At 44.2% G+C, this 22,872-nt stretch overlaps 1 protein-coding gene across 1 annotated transcript in view; it reads right to left on the bottom strand.

Annotated features, from left to right (window-relative positions):
- Window positions 1-22,872, bottom strand: part of SH2D4B (SH2 domain containing 4B) — a 224,395-nt gene that overhangs the window by 117,762 nt on the left and 83,761 nt on the right. The gene's annotated exons all lie outside the window — the stretch shown is intronic.

Raw genomic sequence — 22,872 nt, 5'->3', positions numbered from 1 at the left:
CTTTAGATATTTGTAGACGGCTATTAAGTCTCCTCTCAGCCTTCTTTTTTGCAAACACATTCCCAGATCCTTTAATCATTCCTCATAGGGCATTCTTGCACGTAGACAATTTTAAAGTTGCTATAATCTTGGGTGCAACTCATATCAGACTTTCCTTCTGCGTAAAGATGGGCCCATGTGCATATACCCTTTTAAAATGAATGGCTGTTATTTCTGTCCGATTTTCAGACCAATTTTTCGATCTGAAAATTGGACTAAAAAATGTCTGTGTGGAGGTAGCCTAAGGTAAGAGCAGGGGACTGCACCTTCCTCTCTAGGGGCCACATAGCAGCTATTGTTACTGCCCCTATTATACAAATACCCTAACGGACATGTAATACAATCATAAGATAGAGAAAATATTATTCTAATATTGCAATAAATGGATAAAGCTAAGTAATAAATTCATCAGCTACCGTTAGCAACAAGCACAACTCAATCAGGGTTTAAAAAGCTTCCTAGCATTTTTGTTGTTCTGATTTACTATTTGTCTATGGCAGTGTAACTACAGGTCTATGACCTAAAGTTTAATTTTGAGCTCCAACCCCACAACTGAATTCAAGCAGTTTTTTTTTCAGGGGGAAGGAAATGTTTTTTTATTTAACTCTCGAGAAATATGTAGGTTGTTATGAATGTAAGGAGAGTTGAGGATAGATTAAAGACATAGTTATTTTTAATGCATCGAAAGATCACCCTCCAGGTCCCATTCACTTCAATTGGAGCTTTGCCTGCAGACCACTGCAAACCAGGGAATATAACTGAAAAAAGTGTTACATCTTGGGTGTACTACTACAGAAAATAATATAGGAACTAAACTTAGGATGCGACTACAGTAGATAAAACTTTGCGACCAAATGTAAGTCTTGCTTTTAGACTATGTTCAGCTTTTAGTGCTGCTCCAAACCGAATGGAGCAGATAGTGGCTTTCATAACAGATATTTTGCTTGAAGGTGATTTAAGCCCCATTGCCCACTTGTAGAGCCCTTGAGCTACCAAAACTAAAGAGAGCCCCAACAAATAACCCCATTTTGAAAACTAGACCCTTAACAAATTCTCCTAGGGGTGTCCTGCGTATTTTGCCCCACAATTTTTGAGTAAATCTAAGCAAAGCAGAAGTAAAAAATTACGATTTACATTTTTTTGGCAATTGTGTCATTTTAAAAACAGTTTTTTTGTATGGCACACGTATGAATGAAGATTTACACCCCAAAATGGATACCCCTGCTTGTCCTGTGTTCAGAAACATACCTATTGTAGCCCCAATTTGCTTACTGAACACATGGCTAGGCATGTAATGGAGGGAACACCCTTTGGAGTTCAGGACACAACTGAATAAATTCCAGGCCCCATTGATAACTTGTGCAGAAAAAAATTTGCCTACTAAAAATAATCCAGACCCTTCATTTTGGCATTCTGTAAATCTTAGATGAAAGTAATAATGTAAACTTTGTGGCATGCCTGAAAACAGGGGTAATTACGGAGGCCTGGTTGGGATAGGCACATGGGGCAATAAAACCGAGTATCCCTCCTCCTCCAATTCTTGCTACAAATGTAATACTTTTTGGGGGGTATTTCTTGACCTCAGGGTCAGGGATGGGGTGTAAAGTGGCGCTCTGTGAGGCTTAGTAAGCTTCCTGAGGTGCAGCAGTCTCAAACAGAAGGCGTTCAACAAGCTGCTCCTGGAACTGCAGGAAGGCAAGCGTTCCCAGAGACTTCTTGTAAATTACATATTACAGATAGCGGTCTGAATAACACCAGTCTCACACGGCCGTATGTGGAATCTGCTTGCGTAGGCTCGCAGCGAATCCCAGCTGTGAGGCTGGCCGTGGCCCTGCGTATGGCCGTGAAATGTACTGCACATAACTACTTACTCACACAGGCAATCATGCGCAGTACATCTTTTTTGGTTTAGATTTCCCACGCCGTCTCCTAGCAAAGATGCAGCTGCCAACAGCCCTACACAATTTAGTTGCATATGGGCTGCGGGTATATCCTCGACCATAGAGAACAATGGGCTCTATGTCGCGGATTTACACGGTAAAATAAAACATGCTGCATTCTGTTTTCTGCGAGTGGATTATGTAATTTCGACCCGCTAATGTGAATGGAATTGTGTAATCCAGTGCATTTGATTGATCCGCGGACAAATGCATGCTGATTTCGCCATTGGATAACGGGGATCATGTGACCAGGGATCGCATACCATGGCCCCGGTTGAGATCTCCCTGCTCTCGGCTACCCATGCTAAATACCCCGTGCTCCCTATCCTTCTGCCCATGTGCCCAACATTTTATATCTGACGCGCATGTGCAGAAGATGGCATCAGGTCCTGGAAGGATCGGAGTGCCACGGGACATCGCAGAGGATGGAGGTGAGTAGTTTCAGGTCTCCTCATGGATCCAATCCATGAGGAGAGGTAAAAATTTAACTTTCTTTGACTTTTTATTTACTTTTATGCAATCGCCATTATCCATTGGATAATGGCGATCGCGCGACTGGAGGTCGAATATCGTACCTCCCCATGACAGGCTGTCTGCTACCTCTGCCACCTAATAGCAGGGAGCTGTCACATGCAGAGGGCTTTACTATGCAGGGTTGACGTGTTTTTACAGGGTTTTTATGTCCCTGTGGAATAACGCCCAGCCACCTGTATGGCTGGTCACTAAGAGATTAAACCTCTTCATGCCTCAGGTTATAAGAATAGGCCCTTGTAGTGTGGTACTTCACACAACATAACATAAACTAACGTGCTGTGGATAGCATGAGCTCAGAAATGAGGCTGCCCCATCCCACAACAGGAGCAGTTTGCAACAGGGGGGATCCGCAAGAACAGTGATCCCTGCTATTAACTCCTTACATGCCATGAATAATGTAGATCATGGCATGTAAAGTGTTCATAGAGGGAACAAACATCCTCTGTGACGTCATCTGCCCTCCACCAGAGGGAGTCCAAGCCTGCCAAGGTCTGTGATTGCTATTGTGAGTGATAATGCACTGTAGTACAGAGGTACTGCATTGCATTATCATAGCAATTATCACTTTTCTGGTTCAAGTCACCTACAGGAACATTAAAAATGTGAAATAAAAAAATAATAATAAGAAAAACTAAAAACTTTTTTGTGCACTTTCTCTTCTTTGTATAAAAAAGCCCAAAAAACACATATTTGATATCATTATATCCGTACAACAGCTTGTCATTCAAAAAACAAGCCTTCACAGAGCTCCATCCATGTAAAAATAAAGAATTTATGGGACTTTGAATGCCGGCATGCAAATAAAAATGATTTTTAAAAAGGGGGGGGGGGGGGGGTTGTTCAAAAGTGGAGAAACCTAAAAAAAATATATATAATTTTGGTATCGTCATAATTGTACCAACCAACAATTAACACTGTAAAAAAACAAATGGCTGAACCTCTGTGTTTTTTGTCCCTGCCTTCCAAACAGATTTAGTAAAAGTTTTACTATACTATATCAATAAAAACTACAGTTCACCATGCAAAAAACAATCCCTCCTGGTCATGTTATTGGAAAACTAAAAAAGTTATGGCTTTTGAAAAGTAGAGATGAAAAAAGAAAAAACAAGAGATGCAGTATGACCCGTTGTGGTCTATAGTCCTTTTTATATCCCCTGATTATCGCAGTGGATATCTGCGAGGTAGAAATGAGTTGGGATGCTATGTATTGTTGCTAGGAGCTGCATAGGTAACAACTGCCGTGGAGTGGGAATGCCCATCAGGACGAATGCCCCACAGTCAGACAGTTTTATAGAAGCCAGTTTAGAGATATTTTTTGCTACACTCATTCCCCTCTTGTTTAATCTTGGGGATATTATCCTAATATTTAAATATACTGTATGTTCACTTCATGCCCTATAAGAATTTACTTGGCTCTTTAATAATCCCAAATACAATGATGACCATAATGGACTTCATTTCTTTAACCAGTTTATCCACCTCCTCACATGGAAACAAGGGCCATCCAGAAACATCCTCTGCTTTGTTCTTGCACTTATCAGCGGTGTGTTGCTGAGCTAATAGCTCTGAGAAACAGCAGGAGCCCTGACAGCTCCTTTGTTCTCGGAGCTTTCAGCTGGTATCAGCAGGATACCAGCTGAAAGAATTCCATAAGTGCTGACTGCTGAGAAAATCAGCGTGTGGCGCTAATAAGAGTCATCGTTGATTTCTAGCTAGCTAGAAATCAACGATGAATGAATAGTGCACGAACAGTGCATGATGGCTGCATGTTTAGACTCAACGATTATCGCTCAAAAGATGGCTTTTGAGAGAATTTTGAGCGATAATCGTTTTGCATAGGGGGGCTATACGAGTCCGAGATTTCCAGAGGAACCTGAGGGATACAGGACACTGGGGACCAGAGTCTGTATCTGGCCTCCAAACCATTATTCACTTTCTTCCTAATGATCTGATGAACATTTTAAAGTAGCGATGGAGTTTTTTCCAACAAAACCTTATCCATACATTTCTAACACAAAGGTTTCTTATACACTGCTGCTAAAACCACTTCTTAATAGGCTCTTTATTAGTTTCTCCACCTTTGACTGCCTAATAAAATAAAAAAAGAGGTATAAGTGAACTCATTTTCCCCTTCTAAAGCTTAAGAGTAGAGATGAGCGAACGTACTCGTCCGAGCTTGATGCTCGTTCGAGTATTAGCGTGTTCGAGATGCTCGTTACTCGAGACGAGTACCACGCGATGTTCGAGTTACTTTCACTTTCATCTCTGAGACATTAGGGCGCTTTTCTGGCCAATAGAAAGACAGGGAAGGCATTACAACTTCCCCCTGCGACGTTCAAGCCCTATACCACCCCCTGCTGTGAGTGGCTGGGGAGATCAGGTGTCACTCGAGTATTTAAATCTGCCCCGCCCGCGGCTCGCCACAGATGCATTCTGACAGAGATCAGGGACAGTGCTGCTGCTGCTGCTATAGGGAGAGTGTTAGGAGTTATTTTAGGCTTAAAGAACCCCAACGGTCCTTCTTAGGGCCACATCTGACCGTGTGCAGTACTGTTAAGGCTGCTGTGAGCAGTGTTGCACTTTTTTTTTTTTTTTGTATATCGGGCGTGCAGAGCATTGCGTCCTCAGTCTGCAGTCCTTGTACATAGTATAGGGCCAGTACTGGTGAGGCAGGGAAAGAGATATACTGTCTATATAGGCAGTGGGCTTTTTCAAACAAATTTGGGAAAAATACTATCTTTGGGCTGCCTGTGATCGTCTTGAGTGTACTGCGTCTCTGCTGGGGATAGTAGTCCTAATTATTACGCAGCTAAGTGTTACAGCAGGCTTGCGCAAAATTCTATCCTGGCTCTGCGTTGCCCGTTACATCACCGCTGTCATCCCGTCCAGAGGGAAACAGTATACATATATACGCTGCCTACAGTATCTGTCTGCTGTCTCAGCTCAGAGTTTAAAAAATAGAAGCAAAATACTTAAGGCCTACTAGTGGCCTTCGGACACTTGACTGCTTCTGCGCTGTGAATTCCACTAGCTCAGTCATACGCACCTATGTCTCACTACAGGCTTGCGCAAAATTCTTTCCTGGCTCTGCTGTGCGTTCCGTAAGCGAAGTCAGCCTCCAACCACAGGCCAATAAGAGGCACATTTAATTACAGCGTTCTGTTTCTGCACTACTGGTAATACACCATGCTGAGGGGTAGGGGTAGGCCTAGAGGACGTGGACGTGGGCGAGGACGTGGAGGCCCAAGTCAGGGTGTTAGCGCAGGCCGAGCTCCTGGTCCAGGTGTATTGCAGCCGACTGCTGCGGGATTAGGAGAGAGGCACGTTTCTGGCGTCCCCAGATTAATCTCACAATTAATGGGTCCACGAGGTAGACCTTTATTAGAAAATGAGCAGTGTGAGCAGGTCCTGTCGTGGATGGCAGAAAGTGCATCCAGCAATCTATCAACCACCCAGAGTTCTACGCCGTCCACTGCTGCAACTCTGAATCCTCTGGCTGCTGCTCCTCCTTCCTCCCAGCCTCCTCACTCTATTACAATGACACATTCTGAGGAGCAGGCAGACTCCCAGGAACTGTTCTCGGGCCCCTGTCCAGAGTGGGCAGCAATGGTTCCTCTCCCACTGGAGGAGTTTGCCCAACCTTTGGAAAGTTCCCGGGGTCCGGGGGATGAGGCTGGGGACTTCCGGCAACTGTCTCAAGAGCTTTCAGTGGGTGAGGAGGATGATGACAATGAGACACAGTTGTGTATCACTCAGGTAGTAGTAATTGCAGTAAGTCGGAGGGAGGAGCGCACAGAGGATTCGGAGGAAGAGCAGCAGGACGATGAGGTGACTTACCCCACCTGGTTTGCTAAGCCTACAGAGGACAGGTCTTCAGAGGGAGAGGCAAGTGCAGCAGCAGGGCAGGTTGGAAGAGGCAGTGCGGTGGCCAGGGGTAGAGGCAGGGCCAGACCGAATAATCTACCAACTGTTTCCCAAAGCGCCCCCTCGCGCCATGCCACCCTGCAGAGGCCGAGGTGCTCAAAGGTGTGGCAGTTTTTCACTGAGAGTGTAGACGACCGACGAACTGTCGTGTGCAAGGTTTGTCGCGCCAAGATCAGCTGTGGAGCCACCACCACCAGCATGCGCAGACATATGATGGCCAAGCACCCCACATGGTGGGACGAAGGCCATTCACCGCCTCCCGTTTTCACCACTGCCTCTCCCCCTGTGCCCCAACCTGCCACGGAGATCCAACCCCCCTCTCAGGACACAGGTACTACCGTCTCCCGGCCTGCACCCACACCCTCACCTCCGCTGTCCTCGGCCCCAACCAGCAACGTCTCTCAGCGCAGCGTCCAGCCTTCGCTAGCGCAACTGTTTGAGCGCAAGCGCAAGTACGCCGCCACGCACCCGCATGCTAAAGCGTTAAACGTGCACACAGCCAAATTGATCAGCCTGGAGATGCTGCCGTATAGGCTGGTGGAAACGGAGGCTTTCAAGAACATGATGGCGGCGGCGGCAGCACGCTACTCGGTTCCCAGTCGCCACTACTTTTCCCGATGTGCCGTCCCAGTCCTGCACGACCACGTCTCCCGCAACATTGTACGCGCCCTCACCAAAGCGGTTACTGCCAAGGTCCACTTAACAACGGACACGTGGACAAGCACAGGCGGGCAGGGCCACTATATCTCCCTGACGGCACATTGGGTGAATTTAGTGGAGGCTGGGACAGAGTCAGAGCCTGGGACCGCTCATGTCCTACCCACCCCCAGAATTGCGGGCCCCAGCTCGGTGCTGGTAGCTGCGGTGGTGTATGCTTCCTCCACTAAACCACCCTCCTCCTCCTACGCAACCTCTGTCTCGCACTCAAGATGTGTCAGCAGCAGCACGTCGCCAGCAGTCGGTGTCGCGCGGCATGGCAGCACAGCGGTGGCCAAACGTCAGCAGGCCGTGCTGAAACTACTCAGCTTAGGAGAGAAGAGGCGCACGGCCCACGAACTGCTGCAGGGTCTGACAGAGCCGACCGACTGCTGGCTTGCGCCGCTGAGCCTCCAACCGCGCATGGTCGTGTGTCACAACGGCCGTAACCTGGTGGCGGCTCTGCAGCTTGGCAGCCTCATGCACGTGCCATGCCTGGCCCACGTCTTTAATTTGGGGGTTCAGCGCTTTCTGAAAAGCTACCCACGCTTGTCAGACCTGCTCGGAAAGGTGCGCCGGCTCAGCGTACATCCGCAATTCCAAGACGGACGCTGCCACCCTGCAACATCGGTTTAATCTGCCAGTGCACCGACTGCTGTGCGACGTGCCCACACGGTGGAACTCTACGCTCCACATGTTGGCCAGGCTCTATTAGCAGCGTAGAGCTATATTGGAATACCAACTCCAACATGGGCGGCGTAGCGGGAGTCAGCCTCCTCAATTCTTTACAGAAGAGTGGGCCTGGTTGGCAGACATCTGCCAGGTCCTTGGAAACTTTGAGGAGTCTACCCAGATGGTGAACGGCGATGCTGCAATCATTAGCGTCACCATTCCTCTGCTATGCCCCTTGAGAAGTTCCCTGCAAAGCATAAAGGCAGACGCTTTGCGCTCGGAAACGGAGGCGGGGGAAGACAGTATGTCGCTGGATAGTCAGAGCACACTCATGTCTATATCTCAGCGCGTTGAGGAGGAGGAGGAGGAGGAGGGGGAGGAGCATGAGGAGGAGGGGGAAGAGACAGCTTGGCCCACTGCTGAGGGTACCCATGCTGCTTGCCTGTCATCCTTTCAGCGTGTATGGCCGGAGGAGGAGGAGGATCCTGAAAGTGATCTTCCGAGTGAGGACAGCCATGTGTTGCGTACAGGTACCCTGGCACACATGGCTGACTTCATGTCAGGATGCCTTTCTCGTGACCCTCGCGTTACACGCATTCTGGCCACTACGGATTACTGGGTGTACACACTGCTCGACCCACGGTATAAGGAGAACCTTTCCACTCTCATACCCGAAGAGGAAAGGGGTTCGAGAGTGATGCTATACCACAGGACCCTGGCGGACAAACTGATGGTAAAATTCCCATCCGACAGCGCTAGTGGCAGAAGGCGCAGTTCCGAGGGCGAGGTAGCAGGGGAGGCGCAGAGATCAGGCAAGGGAACACTGTCAAAGGCCTTTGACAGCTTTCTGGCTCCCCAGCAAGACTGTGTCACCGCTCCCCAGTCAAGGCTGAGTCGGCGGGAGCACTGTAAAAGGATGGTAAGGGAGTACGTAGCCGATCGCACGACCGTCCTCCGTGACGCCTCTGCCCCCTACAACTACTGGGTGTCGAAGCTGGACACGTGGCCTGAACTCGCGCTGTATGCCCTGGAGGTGCTTGCTTGTCCTGCGGCTAGCGTCTTGTCAGAGAGGGTGTTTAGTGCGGCTGGGGGAATCATCACGGATAAGCGTACCCGCCTGTCAACCGACAGTGCCGACAGACTTACAATCATAAAGATGAACAAAGCTTGGTTTTCCCCAGAGTTCTCTTCTCCACCAGCGGACAGCAGCGATACATAGGCTGCACCCTAAACAATACATAGGCTGCACCCGCGGATGGAAGCATCGTTCTCTATCACAATCAAAGACGGGGACCTTTTAGCTTCATCAATCTGTGTATTATATTCCTCCTCCTCCTCCTGCTCCTCCTCCTGAAACCTCACGTAATCACGCCGAACGGGCAATTTTTCTTAGGCCCACAAGGCTCAGTCATATAACTTTTGTAAACAATGTTTATACGTTTCAATTCTCAATTCAATAAAGCGTTGAAACTTGCACCTGAACCAATTTTTATTTTAACTGGGCTGCCTACAGGCCTAGTTAAAAATTAAGCCACATTAACCAAAGCGATTAATAGGATTCACCCGCCCTCTTGGTTGGGCATGGGCAATTTTTCTGAAGTACATTTGTACTGTTGGTACACCAATTTTTTGGGCCCTCACCTACAGTGTAATCCTACTAATTTTTAGCCCACCTGCATTAAAGCTGACGTTACCTCAGCTGTGCTGGGCACTGCAATGGGATATATTTATGTACCGCCGGTGGGTTCCAGGGAGCCCCCCATGCTGTGGGTCCACAGGGATTTCACATTAGGGATTTGTACCTGCCAGTGTCTATGTATTAAAAACCCCGGTCAGACTGGGGCATGCAGTGTGGGCCGAAGCCCACCTGCATTAAACCTGACGTTACCTTAGCTGGGATGGGCACTGCAATGGGATATATTTATGTACCGCCGGTGGGTTCCAGGGAGCCACCTATGCTGTCGGTCCACACAGAGTTGTAACTCCATGTGTCCACTTCTAAAGAACCCCAGTCTGACTGGGGCATGCAGTGTGGGCCGAAGCCCACCTGCATTAAACCTGATGTTACCTCAGCTGTGATGGGCAATGCAATGGGATATATTTATGTACCGCCGGTGGGTTCCAGGGAGCCACCCATGCTGTCGGTCCACAGGGAGTTGTAACTCCATGTGTCCACTTCTAAAGAACCCCAGTCTGACTGGGGCATGCAGTGTGGGCCGAAGCCCACCTGCATTAAAGGGGTTGTCCCGCGCCGAAACGTTTTTGTTTTTTTTTCTGTAGCCCCCCCGTTCGGCGCGAGACAAACCCGATGCAGGGGTTAAACAAGAAAACCGCACAGTGCTTACCTGAATCCCCGCGCTCCGGTGACTTCTTACTTACCTGGTGAAGATGGCCGCCGGGATCTTCTCCCTCGGTGGACCGCAGGTCTTCTGTGCGGTCCATTGCCGATTCCAGCCTCCTGATTGGCTGGAATCGGCACGTGACAGGGCGGAGCTACAAGGAGCCGCTCTCCGGCACGAGCGGCCCCATTCAGAAAAGAAGAAGACCAGACTGCGCAAGCGCATCTAATCTGGCTATTAGACGCTGTAAATTAGACGGCACCATGGAGACGAGGACGCTAGCAACGGAACAGGTAAGTGAATAACTTCTGATAACTTCTGTATGGCTCATAATTAATGCACAATGTACATTACAAAGTGCATTAATATGGCCATACAGAAGTGTATAGACCCACTTGCTTTCGCGGGACAACCCCTTTAAACCTGACGTTACCTCAGCTGTGATGGGCAATGCAATGGGATATATTTATGTCCCGCCGGTGGCTTCCTGGGACCCACTCATGCTGTCGGTCCACACGGAGTTGTAACTCCATGTGTCCACTTCTAAAGAACCCCAGTCTGACTGGGGCATGCAGTGTGGGCCGAAGCCCACCTGCATTAAACCTGATGTTACCTCAGCTGTGATGGGCACTGCAATGGGATATATTTATGTACCGCCGGTGGGTTCCAGGGAGCCACCCATGCTGTCGGTCCACACGCAGTTGTAACTCCATGTGTCCACTTCTAAAGAACCCCAGTCAGACTGGGGTATGCAGTGTGGGCCGAAGCCCACCTGCATTAAACCTGACGTTACCTCAGCTGTGATGGGCAATGCAATGGGATATATTTATATACCGCTGGTGGCTTCCTGGGACCCACCCATGCTGTGGGTCCACACGGAGTTGTAACTCCATGTGTCCACTTCTAAAGAACCCCAGTCTGACTGGGGCATGCAGTGTGGGCCGAAGCCCACCTGCATTAAACCTGATGTTACCTCAGCTGTGATGGGCAATGCAATGGGATACATTTATGTACAGCCGGTGGGTTCCAGGGAGCCATCCATGCTGTGGGTGCACACGGAATTCCCATTGCGGAATTGTACCTGCCTGTGACTATTTATAAAAAACCCCGGTCTGACTGGGGCATGCAGACACCTTGACAGAATGAATAGTGTGTAGCACATGGGTTCCCCATTGCTATGCCGACGTGTGCAGCTCCTGATGGAGGTGGCACAGGATTGGATTTCTCATTGCTTCTGTACAGCATGGGTGGGCAGCATGTAACCCAGGAGAAGTGGCAGCGGAGTGTCATACAGGCAGTGATTGTGCTTTGTTGGAGGTAGTGTGGTGCTTAGCTAAGGTATGCCTTGCTAATGAGGGTTTTTCAGAAGTAAAAATTGTTGGGAGGGGGGGTCACTCTTGCCGCTATTGTGGCTTAATAGTGGGACCTGGGAGCTTGAGATGCAGCCCAACATGTAGCCCCTCGCCTGCCCTATCCGTTGCTGTGTCGTTCCCATCACTTTCTTGAATTGCCCAGATTTTCAAAAATGAAAACCTTAACGAGCATCGGCGATATACAAAAATGCTCGAGTCGCCCATTGACTTCAATGGGGTTCGTTACTCGAAACGAACCCTCGAGCATTGCGAAACGTTCGTCTCGAGTAACGAGCACCCGAGCATTTTGGTGCTCGCTCATCTCTACTTAAGAGCCAAAATGGAGCACAAATATTAATAACTGGGGTAGAGGCAGACCCAGATCAAGCAAGGTCTGACAGGGAAACTTCTACAGGATCCATTATCAGAAAAAAATAAGCGCCACAAGCTCAAAAGCTAGAAAGCAGCCAAGAAATTATCACTTGCTCTGGACTGAAAGCCCTGATTTTCAGTCTATTTAGATGTCTCCAAAATGGCTGCCACACCACTTCCAGCGGAAGTGACACAGTCAGTGCACCAATGTCAAATGCTGGTCACTCCTTCCACAGACCGCAGAAGACTACAGACAGCATGCCACGTGCCTAGGAATTCTCTGGTCACTAGGGGACTCCTAGAGTCCTATCCACACCTGCTGGGAGCCCCCTGTACCACAGGACACATACCTGAGAGCTGCCGGGGGCTACGCCATGCCTCTCTACTAGTCACTCTCTACTAGCCACACAAAGACACTGGCAAATCTAGAAGAGTCTGGTGGGGACAAATAAAAAGACCTAAAACTCTACAGGAACATCACTCCCAGGACCAGGAAATACCTCACTCTTCTGAGGGGCCGTAAACAACTGGAGAAGGTACATAGAAGATGCCATTTTAAGGACTTTCACATTATTTCCTGTCCCAAAGAAGGGGCGGAAATCCTCGGGTGGTGCTATCATGAAGATGTAGGGAAAATGTATATATGTATGTAAATGTATGCCTTTGTGTGGATAAATAAGTGAAAGTGCATGGGCTTTTATATTCTAACTGTAAAAATGTGCCACCGTGTGCCTGTGCATTTGTAAGCCGTGCCACTTTGTGTGTATTTCAAACATATTGCTGTGTGCATGCGTATAGTTAAAAGTATACAAATGTGTATGAAATCATATAAATGTTTGGGTGATATTTTTTATATTAATATGGTGTTATTCACGTTGCCATTAAGAGGGTCCATCTCAGGGCGCCATCATAAATGACAGTAAAGTGAAAACACAATGACTGAAACCTGACAAAACATTTTGTAGTCAATGAGTTCCATCAGGCCCCGCTGGTGTCATTTAATGGATTAGCATACTATTATTTTCAATTTTGTCTGCTATAACTATGCATAAAAGCAGAAATATTCAGCAGGGCTGTATGCAGAGCCTAACTTAGAATAGATTCACATTGTGTTCTGATTTTTTTCAGACATACTACAAAAAGGGGGACATAATTGTATGTCAACTATATGGTGCTTCCAATGGATTTGTTTGTTTGTTTGTTTTTACTCAGCTAGTTAATATATTAGATGTTCTAATGACAGAAGTAAACATGATATAAGTTCTGGTATGGTATCTATTTAGTAAACTTGGTTCTGGTAGCATATCTTTGTAGTAAACCTGAGTCCGTTATCCTTTCAGTGGAATAACCTTTGCTCTGGTACCATATCTATTGGGTAAGCTTGGCTCTGGTACCAAAAATATGTAGTGAGCTTTGTTCTGCTAACGTATACATGTAGTAAGCTTGGTTTTAGTACCACAGCAATGAAGTAAACTCCATTGTGTTATTGTTTTTATGTAGTAAACTTGGTTCTATTTCTATATTTATGTTATGAGCTTAGTTCTGGCGCTATGCTTTTTAAAGAAGGTGGAGGTAAATGAGTGAAGTATAGGTCACTATTCATGGGCCTGTGCTGTATACTTGTTCCCAGTTTGAAATTTAAATAGTCAAAAAACTCTGATTTTATTCTACAAAGTTTGTGAAATGCTGTTAAAACAACATTTTCACTGTTGGTGTTTAGCTCGGACTTTGACCTGACTGCAGACCTAGGTAAGGGGACCTTTACTAAAAGTAGTTGAGCATCCCTGCCTTGAAAGATAGCAAAAGCAAGGGTTGTCACTTAGATGATAAGCTCAACCTCCTCATTGCTGTGGGCACTGACAAGAAATTTAGGCCTAAATATAAAATTTGGAGGAAGCTTCGCCCTCCCTACCCTTAAAGTATACTTATTTCAGGAGTTCCCACATGGTAATAAGGTTGAGGATCATAATTATAAAAGGAGCAAAGTTATGAAGCAAAGATGATTCCAGGAAGAATAGACTTATGAAATGTTCAATATAATTAGAGCCGCTGTGACATCTTCATTTCACTTAACCAAAAAAAACACCACGTTAGGTCCTGATATGCTTTTACTGGTAGCATTTTTTATCATTTACAGTAGTTAGCTGTCTTCTTCTACATTCAGAAATGATTATTTTACTAGCAAAACCATGTTATCACTGCTGCAAATGTAAGTATACGGCCGGAGGACAGTAGCAGTAGCAGGGGGAGTAGTGCTTCCACGGAGAGGTATTAATTTTTGGAGTTTTTTTAGATTTCATTCCATCCCCGTTGCCACTAATTTTTGCCTAATCAAAAAACCCCTCCAAGGATCATCTTTCAAAAGATTGTACATGTCTAAATAGGTTACATATATATTTGCCATGCTTGTGTATCTCTAACTATTTTCTCCAGTAATTGTAGTAGGGGTCTATGAGGGCACTCATAACTGGCACAAGTGTGGCAACGCCTGGTCTGGTCACCTATGAAGACTCTCAGAGACATGGAAAGGACAGCTCTGTGTATATGCACAGAATCATTCAGCAGTCATTTAGTTCAGCTGTAATTGGAATAAGAATGCAGTTTTGAATATAGATTATATATTACTACGGCAGTTCAAAAGCTCATGGAACCAAAGGGTGGTGGGAATATGTTGTCCCCTATCAGCACTGTATGGTCATGTGAACACAGCCCTCTGACATGCCCACAGCCCAAGGATAATCAGTGAACTTAGAGATAGTGGTGGGCATGCAGAGGTATAAATAAGAAATGGGTTATGCTGTTCTTTCAGATATGGTTTTCTTTCTTTAGGTGTTGGGAGGGAATATTTAACAAAAAGACAGAAGTGGATCCAGCAAGCAGAATAATCATAAGACCTTCCTTCACATTTCCTATTCCTTTTGAATCCACTTCTGACTGTGGCTCTACAGTCTACATCAAAAATTGTCACAAAAAAACTGCACTGCTTCTCCAAAAAAACATTTTGTGTGAAACCATACATACGGAGAAAAGCTAACACCCTTGTTTACCAACAAGAGGAATAAACCAAGAGAATAATTTGGGGTTTTACAGATTACTGTAAGAATTTATTTACTATAGCAGAAAATAAATTTGAAGAATAATTTGCTATTTAATCTTCTTTATGAGCTAAAGGATTTTGAAATCATATTGTCAAATATTATGTCATTATAATTACTAAAGTGAAACAAATAGTTTTCATTTGGTTGATAGTGAGGAAATCATTTGCATAAGTCTGGAAAGTAAATGCGCTTTAATGGACTTGACATTTTTTTAACTACACTTTCCCGACTTTAAATATGGTCCACTCATCATTTTAGGAGGGAGATTTGTGGAGTGTTAAATATTTTAGCATGGTTAAAGCACGCTTGTTAAGTGTTCTGCATATAATTCAAGACTTTGAATCGTTAATGAAGGCATGGAGCTCTGGGAATTGTATTCAGTACATTACGGATTTTAGCAGACACAAAATGTAAAATACAGAAAAAATATTGATACGATTTTAGTCAAAAAATATCAACAAAGAAAATATGTATTATTATAAACAATGTCGTATTTACTTTAAAATTTCATAGCCAGATATAAAGTATTTATACAAATAAGAACCTATTATGTTTAAAGGGGTTTTCCAATCTCAGCAGCTTGACTAGAAGCTTCATAAGAGTGATATAAGTAAGTGCCTAGGAGCATTGACAATGCCAATCAGAAACCTACCACTGATTTTAAAGTAGGACTTAAGACTGATATTTTAAGTAAGTGAAGTTTAAAACTGAGATCTTGCAGAGCAAGCAGGGAGTGTCAGTTGCTTATACAACTCCTTTTGGACAAATCTCCTGTTTTCACAGAGGCTTTGGACATGATTATTTCTTGTCCAATAAATGTGTCTCCATGCTTATCACCAACATCTCCTGTTGTCAAGCTCTAAACTTTTGACAGGAGAGCTAGCATTCTTTATAAGTGAAGTTACACTTTATTTATGAAATGACAGATTTGAACATTTTTAAAACACAAGTAAATGATTTACAGACTTTTAAATGTACACTATAAGGGCAAAAACACCTGCGTTCACCGCTATGGAGCATAGTGTGCATGAACTGGGTTTTCTTTTTATTGGGCCATTCAAACTCCACGTGAGTTAAAAAAAACAGCGGTTTCCTCAGGATAGGTCATCAATAGAGATGAGCGAGCATACTCGTCCGAGCTTGATGCTCGTTCGAGTATTAGGGTGCTCGAGATGCTCGTTACTCGAGACGAGCACCACGCGGTACTCGTCTCGATTAAACGAGCACTGACCATTGAATTCAATGGAGCCGGCAATACAGCCGGCTCCATTGAAAGCAATGGGCTGCCGGTGATCGCGGGATGAATTGCCGGGAAGGGCTTAAATATATAAGCCCTTCCCTGCAATTCATCCAGAAATGTGTAAAAATAAAAAAAATATATACTCACCATGTCCCGGCAGAACGATGTTAGCCCATTGAATTCAATGGAGCCAGCAATACAGCCGGCTCCATTGAAAGCAATGGGCTGCCGGCGATCGTGGGATGAATTGTCGGGAAGGGCTTAAATATATAAGCCCTTCCCTGCAATTCATCCAGAAATGTGTAAAAATAAAAAAAATATATATACTCACCTTGTCCCGGCAGACGGAGTTCAGCGCGGCCGGCCTGCAGTGGATGTGAAGGGGGTGTGAGTCAGACATGCCCCTGATTGGCTCAGCGCTGAGCCAATCAGAGGCAGATCTCACTCACACCCATTCATGAATTCATGAATGGGTGAGTGAGTGTTGCCTCTGATTGGCTCAGCGCAGCTCTCAGCTGAATGACAGCAGTTCAGCACCACAGTGCAGGGGACAGCAGGAGAAAACGCGGCTGTGCCCCAGCAGCTGAGCCCCAGCAGCTGAAGGGAGGTGAGTATTTGTTTTGTTTTTTAAATCACTTTTAATTCATTTCCAGGGAATGGCTTATATGTAAAGCCCTTCCCTGAAAAAGAATTCAGGTGTGCCAGCAGACCATTGTCTTCAATGGAGTCGCCGGCAGCAGCAGCGGCTCCATTGAAGAGAATGCCTGCATTTTTTATTCTTTTTTACACTAAAATCTTTCTTTTTCAGGTAAGGGCTTATATTTTTAAGCCCTTCCCGAAAATTCATCCCACGCTCGCTGGCAGCCCATTGCTTTCAATGGAGCCGGCTGTATTGCCGGCTCCATTGAATTCAATGGGCTAACATCGTTCTGCCGGGACAAGGTGAGTATATTTTTTTTTTACTTTTTACACATTTTAGGATGATTTTCAGGTAAGGGCTTATATTTTTAAGCCCTTCCCAAAAATTCATCCCGCGATCGCCGGCAGCCCATTGCTTTCAATCGAGCCGGCTGTATTGCCAGCTCCATTGAATTCAATGGGCTAACATCGTTCTGCCGGGACAAGGGGAGTATATTTTCTTTTTACTTTTTACACATTTTAGGATGATTTTCAGGTAAGGGCTTATATTTTTAAGCCCTTCCCGAAAATTCATCCCGCGATCGCCGGCAGCCCATTGCATTGAAATAATGGTTTAGTTTTGTCCCGTTATTGGACTAAATCATGCCCATGTGAAGAAGCTTTAACCCAATGGTCCAGGACATTGTTGAGAGTCCCAGCTTTTGGATTCTTACAAATGTGCTCATTTTGACAAATCTAATTGAGAGTTAGGAAATGCTATTGTGGGAAAGTGTATTCAAATTTCCATGCAAGGTTGGATTTGTCCACAAGAGGATGTTTTGGTGGACTCAAAAGGTCAAGCAGAATGCAATCCAATTTGAAGTTGATTGAGAGCCAGTCACATTCTGCTAGAAACAATTCTTTCAGAAAGTATTCACAAATATAGTGTGTATTAAATATATTGCATGATGTGTGCAATGGTAATAGAGTAGTTTAGCATGCAGATGGGCATGCAAGTGTTTTGTATAAATTGATAGTAGACTCTCAGAATCATTTCCTCTGGAGGGTACCCCATTCTGATAGTTCTTAAATACAATACATTGAAGGATACAGTTATAATTTATTAATACAAATGAGGCACAGCACACACTCTTCCTACCTTCTTGATGGTTGGTTAGGGAACTGGACAGGGATTAAGCGCAGATTGCTAATTTACATTACTTTTTGTTATAGTTAAGGCAATGTGTTATTCCATTATAATCTGCATTATACAGATGAAAGGGTTACAATGTCAAATCATGCAACTTTAAATGAGCTTTAACTTTTTTTTTTGTTGCATTTGCAGAAATAATTACTGCAAAATGTTGGCATCCATAATTTTAATTAAGAATGTACGTTCTACTCCGTTGGTTATGAAAAGCTGTATACAGGGAGCAAATTAGTTCTTATTTTAGAGAGTGTTAAATCCAGAATTCGACTTAGATCCCAGCATGTCACAGTGTGGAGCATCGATTGGTCAGTGTTCTTGAGCTGGGACAATATCCTTTCAATGTAATTTACTAAAGGTCAAGGGATGGGGCAAGTACAGTACATTACTATTGAGAGTGCACTATATACTGCCTTTCATATCGTTCAGCCACAATACACGTATAATTTTATCATAGACAGTGCATTTAGTATTCAACCAGACCATTTGTACACGCAAAATAGTGGATTCATATTGTGTTAACCCCTTAACGACAAGGCTTATTTTGGCCTTCAGGACAGTGAGTTTTTTTCCAATTGTTTTACATTCTTTTAATATCCCGTTGATGTAGCTGTACGGGCTTGTTCTGTGGGGCAAGTTGCATTTCTCAGTTTCACTCATCTGAGATAAATACATATTGCTTAATTCTTTATATATAACCCTTTCTGGGCAGGAGGAATTAAATTTAGGAATTCCACCATTGTTTTTAAAAGAATTATGCCATGGACTTTTACTTTAAGGCCTCTTTCACATGAGTGACATGATATTGGCATGAGAAAATCGCAACAATATTGCATCGGTGGTCCATGCAATATTGCTGTGTTTTCTCGCAGCGATACCACGATTCTGTGGCGTTACAAAGTCTCATGTGATGCTACAAAGTCAAAACTCTAGGCTCGGGGGGTCTCTCTTTACCATTGGAATTTTCCTAGCTGCCACCTCATCTTTCTCAGGCTCAAGTTCTTCCTGTTCTATAACACTAACTGGCGCTTTCTCTTTAACTAGCCTCTCTTCAGGTCCTCATGTACAGTCTGCTTCTGAATCAGTTTTGCTACTCTTTTCTACTTTTTACATGACTTTCTTCACCTGTAACTTCGGAGGCCTCTTCTCCAGTCTCTGCTTCCGTGGCTTCCACAGCCTCAGCAGCCTCACCTTCTGTATTTTCTTTAGACTCTTGCATTTTAGAGGATTTTTCAGCTTCCATCTGCTGCTCAGTGTCTTTACTATCATTTACAGAGGCGATTTCTTCCCTTAAGACTTTGCCAGTCTTCACAAACTGTCCACCTGTCATGCCCAGGTCACTTTATAAGCCTACTTTGGCACACTTTACTGTTTTTATGTCCCTTTTAATATTCAACAAGACCTTTTCTTTTACTGGCTGTCTGAACTGGGTCCTAGAGCTCTACAGTCTCTGAACCTTATTTTCAAACAACCGACATAAGGCTCTCCGAGAAGTTATGCATAAAGATATAACAAGTGTTATATCTTTATGCATAACTTCTCGGAGAACCTTTGAAACACTGCGTTTTCTCCTAGTACCACTTTCAGGGTGCGTGTCAAGGTTAGTCTCTTTCTCACGAGCTCTTTCTTCAGCCTGCTTACATTCAGTGGCATATTTTGCAGACCTGACTTTCTCTTTAGTAAACCCCCATTAAAATAGCTTCTGTTTCTTCTCCAGTTTGGACACAACCTGACATTGATGGCCAAGTTCCACAGTAGCAGCTTCTAATTACTGCTGAAAGGTTCTCAAGTTTATCACAGGCAGCTGTTTTTTCTTTATACCATTGATTTGTAGTTTCTGATTCTCTTTGAATTTCTCTCCGCTGCTGCTCAACAGAATCCAGGCATGCAGTATTCCTCTCCATTTTCTTTTCCATATCTGTGTGATTGTTCTCAGTGAAAGAAACCAAGTAAACTTGTAGACAGGATACCTTTTAATGGCTAACAAAACTGCATGATGTTACAGCAAGCAAGCTTTCGGGGATATCACTCCCTTCATCAGGCTTTGAATGCTTGTCCATATCTGACACCTGAGCCTAAAGTGTTGAAATCTGCTTTGCTAGGTTTCTCTTAGTTTTTGCATCCTCTTCTGCTTGAGGAACACATTTTTCTTACCTTCCATTCTCTTCAGGTGTGCACTGAAGAGAATGGAAGCCTCTGATACGTCTTTCTCGCACTAGCTGTTTCAGCAGCTCCTCCATACATGCGGTGGCTGTTTGTAACTTTTCACTTTCTTTTTCCTTCTGAACCACAGGTCCTACACTTACTACCTCTTCTATCTTACTAGAAGCCATCTTCCCTTTCTTTTTCTTTTTTGCACTTTTAGTCCTACCTAACATCCCAGCAGACTTCTGGTTGCTACTAGCGATTATTTTAGTTTCTCAGGAAACACTAGAGGTAACTCCTCTCTTTAGGATTTCTGCATTTATAAAACTATATTCCTTTTCTTCACTATTGCTCCTTTATTTTACTAGAGGCCTCTCTGAACTCACTCCCATAAGGGCGTTTGCTGAACTCCTTATAGCAATCTGTTCACACTCTGCCTTCATTTGCGGAACATGTCTATAAGTTCTAGGCATGTCATGTAGAAAAAAACATCCCACAAACCCCCACACATGACACTTCAGGGTTAATGAAATTTTATGCAACATATTGTCAGCAATACAGTTCTTAGACAGATCTTTATTAACTGTCCATGCACACTGTGTGACATTCACTGTCATCCTGTACAGAAAACATTATATCATGCAACCCTTGTACCACCTTTGTGTCAGTTCTTAGTGTGCCATCCTGCACAGAACCCCATCAATGCTCTTTTAGGACTTTTCCACAACCACTGCCATCTTGAGTGCACAGTCCCAAAAACAAATGTATTAATAGCAACAAGTCCCCAAACTTGCTTTACCGAAGTCTTCTGCTTGAACCTTCATTGCCCCTAAAGCAACTGCACATTTGGCCTCCTGGCCCTTTAACTGCCACCTGCTAACTTTTCGTTGCCTCACAGAAACCACAATTTTTGGCCTCCTGGCCCTATGCATGCTGCCTGCAGCACTGCTCCCAGCGGACATCCACATGTACGCCACTTTCTCTGTGCAGCTTTGTTTGCCATTCTGTTTGTGCCAGCGCATTCTCTACTATATGTGGCAAGTAGGGTTACTGGCCTGCGGATCGCTGACTACTCGGTTCAGACATGGGCAGAACACATGTAGAAACAGTTCCAGACACTTGGATTTCTTTAAAATTCTGGTGCCTGGCAGCATTTATTTATAAGCACAGCAACATAAGCAGCATATCATGCGGTACAGGGTACACAAACCCACAGGGTCCCCATCACTAATCCTGCCTAGGGCATTTAGAGGGCATCTTCCTCTTTCTAGAATGGCAAGACAGGCCCTTATTGGTCCACACTGGACCTCAGGCTCAAATTCCCTGACATAGCTCCTCTACCACCTCTTTGGCTGGCAGCCAGCTTTCTATCTCCTGAGTGTGACAGGAACTGATGTTTTATCTTACTTCCTGACATACCCAGGTGTTTTCTCTTTTTCTGCAGGTACCAGAATGCCTGTTTAACCCCCCCTGCAGGCTCCTCTGCACACTAGACTCTCTCTCTCTCTAAATATATATATATATATATATATATATATATTTAGAGAGAGAGAGAGGATAAATATATATATAAAAAAAGAAAAAAGAAAAACAAAAAAAAAAATAAATATATATATATATATATATATATATATATATATACATATATATATATATATATATACATATATATATATATATATATATATATATATACACACATATACATACACACACTACTTTTGTAACAAAAATCACTTTAAAAAATGATATTGATTTCTTATATTTTTGTAAACAGGATGGTGGGGGATTTTTTATAGGACAAGCAGTAGCTTTCTTTGGTACCCTTTTGGGGTAGACTCAAATTGTTTAATAATTTTTTGTGTTTCGGGAAGCAAAAACAGCAGGTAGGATATTTAACATTTTTCTATAGCATCCACTGTGTAATATATATAACACATTATTTTTATGACACAATATTATGGATCTGACAATATCAAATAAGTATATTTTTTGTTTGTTTTTGTATGTTTTATTGTTAAAATGGTGATGCTTTTGGTTTTTTAATAACATGTTTTTTTCTCACTTTAAAAACATTTTTTTAAACATATAGTATGTATTAGTCCCACAAGAGAACTTGAATCAGCAATCCTTTATCTTATCTATTACACTGCACTACTTTATGTAGTGCAGTATGTTATGCCTGTTTGTCAGTACTACAATGACAGGCAGCTTGTTAGACCCTGCCTCTCCTAATAGCCATCCATAGATGGCAGAGCCAGAGATCAAGGTGAAGTTTCTGGCTGCCATAACGACCCACTAACACCCCAAGATCACATTAAGGGAGGTTGCGATGGCATGACAGAGGGAGCTCTCTCTCTCTATCTAATCATTTAGATGCCTTTGCTATTGAGTGAGGCATCTAAGGGTTTAAACTGGTAGGAAAGCAGTCATCTCCAGTTTTTACAGTTGCGTCAGGAGCCCAGGTATATGTATCAGCTGTGATTGTGCCAATGATCCTTCAGGGATAGTGGTAGTGCCTGTGAGATCACTGTAACATATATAACTGTCATAGTGCACTAACTAGCCCTCACTAATGATGTCTATGTGTCACAAAGTTTAAAGTAGCAAGTACATTTTGGAAATATGAGAAGTTAGTAAAGATTACTTAATTTCAAAGCTTTGATAAAACTCCCCCAATCTTAGTAATAGCGAAA

Source organism: Eleutherodactylus coqui, chromosome 4 (genome assembly GCF_035609145.1).
Source record: "Eleutherodactylus coqui strain aEleCoq1 chromosome 4, aEleCoq1.hap1, whole genome shotgun sequence".
Lineage (NCBI taxonomy): Eukaryota > Metazoa > Chordata > Amphibia > Anura > Eleutherodactylidae > Eleutherodactylus > Eleutherodactylus coqui.
The sequence above is the reverse complement of the archived record's forward strand: the minus strand, read 5'-3'. Positions and strand labels throughout refer to the sequence as shown.